This window comes from Cicer arietinum, chromosome 2 (assembly GCF_000331145.2).
Source record: "Cicer arietinum cultivar CDC Frontier isolate Library 1 chromosome 2, Cicar.CDCFrontier_v2.0, whole genome shotgun sequence".
Lineage (NCBI taxonomy): Eukaryota > Viridiplantae > Streptophyta > Magnoliopsida > Fabales > Fabaceae > Cicer > Cicer arietinum.
Window position 1 is genome coordinate 7,241,786 of NC_021161.2, and position 9,690 is coordinate 7,251,475.

The window sequence follows — 9,690 nt, forward strand, 5'->3', positions numbered from 1 at the left end:
TTGTTGAGATGGAAAAACGCTTTGTAAAAAGTGATAAGGCTGAAACAAGTTCTTTGCTTCAGAATTTAATTTCCATGAAGTATCAAGGCAAGGGAAATATAAGAGAGCACATTATGATGATGTCCAACATTGCTTCTAAGCTTAAAGGTCTAAAGCTTGAGTTGTCAGATGACTTACTCATTCATTTAGTATTGCTGTCTCTTCCTTCGCAATTCAGTCAGTTTAAGGTGACTTATAATTGTCAAAAGGAGAAATGGACTCTTAATGAGCTCATTTCATTATGTGTGCAAGAAGAGGACAGGCTGAAGCAAGATAGGACTGAAAGTGCTCACTTTACTAGCATCTCTAAAGACAAGGGCAAAAGGAAAAGAATTGAGGAGCCCAAGAACAAAGCTGCTGCTAAGGGTCCAGAACAAAAGAAGCAGACTAAGGATAACAACTGCTTCTTCTGCAGGAGTTCTGGACACGTGAAGAAGGATTGTGCCAAATATCACGCTTGGCGTGTTAAGAAAGGTATGATTCTGTCTTTGGTCTGTTCTGAGGTTAATTTAGCTTCAGTACCTAGAAACACTTGGTGGTTAGACTCTGGTGCAACTACTAACATCAGTGTTTCAATGCAGGGTTGCCTGAACTTCCGAAAGCCTAGTGATACTGAAAGATGGATCTATGTAGGAGATGGGAAGAAGGTAGAAGTTGAAGCCATAGGAAAATTTAGATTATTATTAAGTTCCGGTCATTATTTGGATTTAAAAGACACTTTTGTTGTACCGTCATTTAGACGGAATTTGATCTCTATTTCTTATTTGGACAAATCAGGATATTATTGTTCATTCGGGAATAAAGAATTTACTTTGTCTTTAAATTCGAATGTTGTTGGAACCGGTTTACTTTCTGGTTATGATAATCTTTATTTGTTGGAAACTGTGGCTAACTATAATGAAACCTTGAATGTGGAATCACGTGGTACTAAGCGGAAAATTGACAATTTCAATTCAGGGGTGCTTTGGCACAAGCGTCTAGGTCACATCTCTAAAAATAGAGTTGAACGACTTGTGTCAGATGGAATTTTAGATTCCATTGACTTCACAGACTTTAACGTTTGTGTAGCATGCATTAAAGGAAAACAGACTAAAGATAAGAAATTAGGCGCATATAGAGCTACAGACGTCTTAGAATTGATACATACGGACATCTGTGGGCCATTTCCAACTCCTTCTTGGAATGGTCAACAATATTTTATATCATTCATAGACGATTATTCTAGATATGCCTACCTTTACCTAATTCACGAAAAGTCCCAATCAATAGACGTGTTCAAATCCTTTAAGGCAGAAGTTGAGAATCAACTTAATAAAAGAATTAAAAAGGTCAAATCTGATCGTGGTGGTGAATACTACGGCAGATATGACGGTTCAGGTGAACAACGTCCGGGACCATTTGCCAAATACCTAGAGGAATGTGGAATCGTCCCACAATACACTATGCCGGGGTCACCCAGCATGAATGGTGTAGCTGAAAGACGAAACAGGACTCTTAAGGATATGGTAAGGAGTATGATTTGTCATTCCACCTTGCCAGAGTCACTCTGGGGAGAGGCATTAAAAACAGCAGCATACATTCTTAATAGAGTACCAACTAAGGCAGCGGCTAAAACACCTTATGAGCTTTGGATTGGGCGTAAGCCTAGTCTGAAGCACCTTCATGTTTGGGGATGTCCAGCTGAGGCAAGGCCTTATAGGCCGAATGAAAAGAAATTTGAACCCCGAACAATTAGCAGCTATTTTATAGGGTACTCAGAAAAATCAAGGGGCTATAAATTTTATGATCCTAATTTGAGAACAATTTTTGAGACGGGAACGGCAACGTTCTTTGAGGATATTGAGTTTGGGGGGAAGATTAAGGTTAAAGATTTTGTCTTTGAGGAAGAATCGGTAACAATTCCAGAACTGATTCTTCCACCAATTGACTTTCCCATTATTGAACAAACTCAAGATGATCTGGTTGTTCAGGAAGAACAAAATCCAGATCAAATTCAAGATCCTCAAGAACAAGTGCCTCAAGAGCCAGCTCCATTGCGGAGATCCACTAGAGAAAGGAAAAATGCTATTTCGGATGATTATGTAGTATTTATCAATGAGGTAGAGGAAAATGTTGGCATGACGGAAGACGACCCAGTCAACTTTCATCAAGCCATGCAAGATTCTCGTTCAGATAAGTGGATCGAAGCAATGAATGAGGAGTACAAGTCTATGCAAGACAATTCAGTTTGGGAACTTATCCCATTACCTGAAGGAAAGAAACCCATTGGTTGCAAATGGATTTTTAAAACCAAGCGGGATTCCAATGGTAATGTGGAGAGATATAAGGCACGTCTTGTAGCTAAGGGTTATACTCAAAAGGAAGGGATTGATTATAAAGAGACTTTCTCTCCGGTTTCATCGAAGGACTCTTTAAGAATAATCATGGCTCTTGTTGCTCACTTTAATTTGGAGCTTCATCAAATGGATGTAAAAACAGCTTTTCTCAATGGCGACATTGATGAGACGATCTATATGGTGCAGCCAGAAAACTTTGTGTTGGGAGACCCAAAGAATATGGTGTGCAAACTAAGAAAATCCATTTATGGGCTAAAACAAGCTTCTCGTCAATGGTACCATAAATTTCATCAAGTAATTCTCTCATTTGGTTTTGAGATGAATACAGTTGATGATTGTGTGTATCATAAGTTCAGTGGGAGCAGACATATTTTCCTGGTCTTGTATGTTGATGACATACTGCTTGCCACTAACGATATAGGCATGTTGCACGAAACTAAGAAATTTCTATCAAAGCATTTTGAGATGAAAGATCTTGGTGACGCCTCTTTTGTATTAGGAATTCAGATACACCGAGACAGATCTCGAGGTATTCTTGGATTGTCACAAAAGAGCTATATCGATAAGGTTCTCAAAAGGTTTGGGTTACAGGATTGCAAACCAGGGGACACCCCAGTTGCTAAGGGAGACAAGTTTAGTCTCAAACAGTGCCCTAAGGGAAGTTTGGAAATTCAAGAAATGCAAAAGATCCCTTATGCTTCAGCTGTAGGGAGTCTTATGTATGCCCAAGTATGTACGCGTCCAGACATAGCGTTCATAGTAGGGATTTTAGGCAGATATTTAAGCAATCCAGGTCTTGACCATTGGAAAGCAGCCAAGAGGGTCATGAGATATTTGAAGAGAACAAGAAACTACATGCTCACATATAGGAGGTCAGACCAGTTAGAGATCACTGGGTACTCTGACTCGGATTTTGCGGGATGCCAAGACAGCTTAAGATCAACTTCAGGCTATGTCTTTCTGTTAGCTGGTGGAGCAGTTTCTTGGCGTAGTGCCAAGCAAGGTCTTACTGCTTCATCAACCATGGCAGCAGAATTCGTAGCAATTCATGAGGCATCTGACCAGGGCATTTGGCTGAGAAATTTTGTCACGGGGCTGCAAATAGTTGAAGGGATTGAAAGACCACTCAAGTTGTATTGTGACAATAGATCAGCAGTCCTGTATTCTAACAATAATAGGAGCTCAACCAAGTCAAAGCACATTGACATTAAGTTCCTAGTTGTTAAAGAGAAGGTACAAAGTGGACAGATATCCATAGAACACTTAAGGACAAACTCCATGATTGCGGATCCACTCACTAAAGGTCTACCACCCAAGGTCTTTCATGAGCATACTGCTCACATGGGTGTGCTACAGTTTGAGGAATCTTGATTTTAGTGGGAGTTTCGTCCATTATGTAATTCATGTTCTATGTTTAATTGTAAAGTACAAATACATTGTATTTGGACTTTCTGATCAGAAATAAAGTTTAAAGTATTCAGTTTTTGGTTACTTTGTACATTTAAGTTATGGTATGATCTCATTCGATAAAGTAGGACCAGTTGAAAATTGACATGCATTGACCAACTTCATGTAATTTTCATGCTACACTTTTCATAATGGGTCTATGTCATTTAGTTGTGTCAGTACGGGTGATCATTGATGGGTTTAGTTATGCTTATTATGACGAAAGCCTCCTTGGTTCCATGTGCTGATATGATTAATGGACGGGACAATTTGGATTATACTCAAGGTAATTATAATGACATTTTTGACGTCATAAAGTCTAACACACTCCTAAGGATACATGTGTGACCAGTGGGAGATTGTAAGATTTATGGGTCACATATGTAATTAATTAATTAAGTGTGTTAGGGTCATTATATAATTAGCCAATAAACTAGGGGTCAAATAATATATAATAGTTTATGGCTAAAGAGCATAATAGTTATGAAAATTAATAGTGTAGATACCAGGCAGTTTCTCATTTAATGAGGGGCTGAATTGGAAATACTGCAATTTGGGATATAACTAATAATAGTTATATATAGGGGTAATGGTCCCCAAGGCAAACACAACAAGACTATTCAGTTTCAAAACCCTAAAGGAGAAAACTCTCTGGTTCTCTCTATCCTCATCAAGAGAGCAAGGTCTTCAGGGTGTTTTGCTGAGGAAGATCACCCAACCCATTGGCTCTATCATCATCATCTCAGGATTTCATTAATGGCAATTCCCACAGGTACGCTTCCGCCTTTGGCTATTCATCATGTAATTGACATGGATTGTTGAGCACAACGTTATTAGGGTTTTTCCAACATATACCTCACATGAATTTGAGGAATATTGTGTGAAAAATGAGATTGAGCATGAAGTAATTGTCCCATATACACTTCAACATAATGGATTGACAGAAAGAATAAATAGAATCATCATAGACATGACTATGAGAATGTTGAAAGGAAATGAGTTGTCGCACAAGTTTTGGGGTGAGACTACATCAATTGTTGTCTATATCCTGAATAAATATCCAACAAAGAGATTGCATAAGATGGTGCCAAAGGAGGTTTGGAGTGGCAAGAGACCAGTTGTAGGACATTTGAGAACTTTTGAAGCTATATCTTTTAAGCATGTGCCAGATCAAAAGAGTAGAAAGTTATAAGATAAGAGTGAAGCCATGATTTTAGTTGGGTATCATCCAATTGGTGCATATAAACTGTATGATTCTATTATAGGAAAAATTGTAGTAAGTAAAGATGTTAAAATCATTGAGCAAGAATTCTTGGATTGGAAGCAGAAGGCCAGCAACACCAACCAACAGGTATAATTTCCTACATCATTGTTGGATGATTGTAAAAACAATGAAGAAGTAGTTTATGAGAGAATAGAATCAGGTAGGACTCAAAAATCAAGGCATCCACCAACACACTAAAGTGATTTTAAGGTATATAATGACAAATAAGTTGATAGCAACTGAGATCTAGTGCATTTTGCTATATTTGCTAATACAGAACCATTAAATGTTAAATAGGCTATGAAGAGAAAACCTTGGAGAGAAGCAATGATGAAAGAAATTAAGGCAATTGAAAGTAACCATACTTGGTACTTAACTAATTAACCTTCAAGACATAAACAAATATGAGTCAAATGGGTATAAAAGCTCAAGCTAAACCCAAATGGCTCAATTGCCAAATACAAAATTAGGTTGGTTGTCAATGGATTTCTATAAAGAACAGGGATAGACTATTTTAAGGTATTTTCTCCAATAGCAAGAATTGAGACAACTAGACTGGTAATAACACTGACTAGTGCAAGAGGTTGGGTGATGCCCCAGCTTGCTATCAAGTCTGCATTTTTTGATGGTCTACTTGAGGAAGAAGTTTATGTCTCTCAACCGCCATAATTTGTGATAAAGGGAAAGGAATGTAAGGTTCCCAAATTAAGAAAAGCTCTTTATGGCTTGAAATAAGCTCCAAGAGCTTGAAATAAAAGGATTGACTCATTTCTTATCAACATTGACTTCATCAAATGCACCGTATAATACGGGGTTTATGTGAAGCACTACACTCATGATGGAAAGCCAACAATGTTCATGCTTTGTTTATATTTTGGTGATCTGCCGGTGACTGACAGTAACAAAGAAGAAAATTGAGGAATATAAGGTAATAATGAAAAATGAGTTTGAAATGTCAGACTTAGGAAAGTTGACTTACTTCTTGGGTATGGGTATTACTGAAACAAAGGAAGGGCAGGTAATGCATCAAAATAAATATGATGGGGAAATCTTGAGAAGATACTACATGGTTGTATGTAATTCTGTTGTCACTCCAATCGACGTCAATGTCAAGTTAGAAAAAGGAGCTGAAGAAAAACTAGTTAACACCACCTTATTCAAGCAAATTGTTGGATATCTAAGATACTTATGCAACACGAGGCCCGACATATGCTATAGTGTTGGTGTTATTAGTAGGTTCATGGAAAATCCCAAGCATACTCACTTGATTGCAGCCAAGAGGATCATGAGATATGTTCAAGGGACTCTAAAGCATGGAATTCTGTTTGCCAAAAAACATGAAGTAGGGAGATGAAAATCTGATTGGATATTCATATTTTAATTGGTTTGGGGACAAAAGTGATAGAAGAAACACATCAAGTTATGTCTTTAAGTTCATGAAATCTTCAATTTCATAGAGCTTAAAGAAACAACCAATCATAGCCTTGACATATTGTGAGGCATAATACATTGTTGGCAGATACGCAACATGCCAAGCCTTGTGGCTCGAATCCTTGATTAATGAATTGAAGATTGAGATATGCAGACTAGTTCCATTGATGATTGAGAGCATCTCAACCATCAATCTAGTAAAAAATCATGTGTCTCATGGAAGAAGCAAACATACAGAGAAAATGTTCAATTTCTTAAGAGATCAAGTTGGAAGAAACAAGATCAAGCATATATATTTCCATACTAAAGTGCAAGTTACTGATATCATAACTAATGCATTGAGGACAAACATATTTGAGGAACTAAAATATTTGTTAGGTGTAGTATTACTTAGATACTTGAATTAATGGAAAATATTAGGTGATTTGTAATTCAAGTAATGTAAAATTGAGTGTTATAACTAACTAACTAACCATTCAGTTTGTTAGTTGGTTAGAATTCAATTAGCATATGTGCTTATTGATTAAGAATGATTCATGTATAAATAGGCTTGGCAAATAATGAAATAAACATAGTCTTTTCATTATACTATTGTTTAGTTTTACTAATTTATTTGAGTGCAAGTAACAACAATACGCTAACAATCATAAGCCAATTCTCGCACCACTGTGATAATATTGTTGTTGCTTATCCAACCACCTAAACGATATCGTCATTGAATTCGCCATGTGCTACTACTCATCGGAAAAAAGTTTCGGTGAAATTTTTTCCAACCAGTTATCCATTATTCTGTCGTCATTTTGGTATGTCTTCAAATTCTCGACGTGTCATCCTTTCGACACGTTCAAAATTTCTTGAGTCTCATTCACTCTCAACTAGTTGACATTTCTGTTATGCTTTCTTTAAGTTGTGCATATTCACTTTGCTTTATCCAATGTTTATCTATTCATTGATGTGTTTCTCTATACATCCAATTGTGATTCAATTTGTTGCACCTTCACTAACGCAACAAATTCTTGAAAACCATCATAAACCACCTTTGGATATTTGAATTGCTCGACAATCACATATTTTTGACACAATCACCTCCAATCGCGTTGTATTCCGCTACAACCTTGTTGATTTCGTTTTCTCTACATTCCATCCACTTGTTGTACTGAGCGGAAAATTTTAGCTTTAGAGGGAATGTTATAATCAAAAACTCAAAATATCTAGAGTTACATCCTTCGTACCCAAAGCGTTAGAGAAGTCAAGTCGTATTTCTCTCTCTTGTGAGAAGTTTCTCTCCATATGGTGATAAAGGTTTTTTGTTTGTTTTTCTTATTCCCTTGCTCCTAACTACAATGCACCATCTTCATAAGTTGTCTAACGTAGATCAATATTTAAAAATTATCAAAAACTCTAACGACGATCGACAATACTCTTTATAAGCAATAGTTCATAACCCTTTTCGTCTTTATGGATAAGACGGTGACCTGATTGATATCGATTCAATACGAGATAATTGTTTTCCTTTACTTTTATCAAATCAATATAATTTAAATCACCATTTTAGTCATGTTAGTGGAGACGACCATTAACGGTACATGTCTCATTTTCTCGTATCATTTTTCTATTTTATATAAGAGTTTATTTTCGATACACCATCATTATAAAAAATTACACTATCAACAAATTATACCTAATCAAATGTATGACTTTAAAAGTATTAATATTAAAGTTAAAAGTGTTTATTGATCTAACAGATAACTACTATAATTGATTAACGATGTAATTATTTTTCCCACAAACAATGTATATAAATTAATTTTTTTATAGAAACGAAAAAGAATAAACAGGCCAATTGGTAATTCTAATTGTAAGCGTCGGTTCAATTAATTCTCGAATTTTGTAAATTGACGAATACATCACTATAAGTATAAAATAGTAATCAAAATATTTTATATCTAAACTTTTATCGTTAGAGATTATAATGTGACATGTAAATTGAATATTTGAGTCCTCCACATTGATCTCATACAATCTCACACAATGTCGATTAATTTTCCTATGAAATTTGAATAGTTCATCGAATAATTTGTCCATAACTAATCGGTGTACAATTATAATCACTCACAAATTTATCTTTGAGATGTCTAAATTTCATCAATAAAATTCTCCTAAAGGAGATGATATTGATGTGGCATCAACGTAGATAAATCATATATTTGTTTTACCGTGTTACATCCAAATATGTAACAATAAAAGTTTACACAATAACTATTTTGATTAATATTTTACAATGTCATGCATTTATTTGTCAATTGACAAAATTTAGAGATTAATTTGATCGACGCTTATAAGGACCAATTTTTGTATATATATATATTTTTTTTTATAATTCCACCACACTTAACTCACACAAATGTGATGTCTTGAGTTCGAACCCGGAACACAAGACGTTCAATCTAATAATATCGGTATTTGACAATTGAAATAGAATTTAAAGACATACTAATTTTTATATTTACTCCGACAAAAAGTATAATTAAATCTTAAGTAAAATGTACTTAAAAAAAATATCATTTTTCCCAAAAAGAGAAGAATATGTTGTACCAAAAATAATAATAACATTATTTATAACTATAGGTGGGCGAGAAATAGACTTAGAGATGAGAAATTAAAGTAACATTCACCAATACATTCGTCTAAAGTGAATGAAAAACTCTTCAGACATGTTAGCATTTTCCTTATAAAATTCATAGAGTAGTTTTTCTTTAGCAAGTAACACGATTTTTATTTTTTATAATTAAAGATAATTTGAAGGAAAAAACAGAATGCAAAATTCATAGTTATATGTGTCAAACTTCTGTGAAGTTTTTTTAAAATCATTTTTTTGCCTTTTTCTAATGCACGACGATAATTAAAGGAATTTTATCATATAATATATATTCGACGTGAACAATTCATGTTAAAATCTCTAAAGTATTTTCATCCAATATACATAAGGGTTTAAAATTTAGAGGGATACATACACTTTAATATTTATTAGTGTAATCTTGATCTTCTTATTAAGCGCATGGAATACGCCAAAACGAATAATCTCATCAATGACATTATCAATTCTCCTTTTGTGCAATCCGTTTCACAATCTTCAGGAATTAAAACGGATGTCTCAATTATTAATGTGAAAGA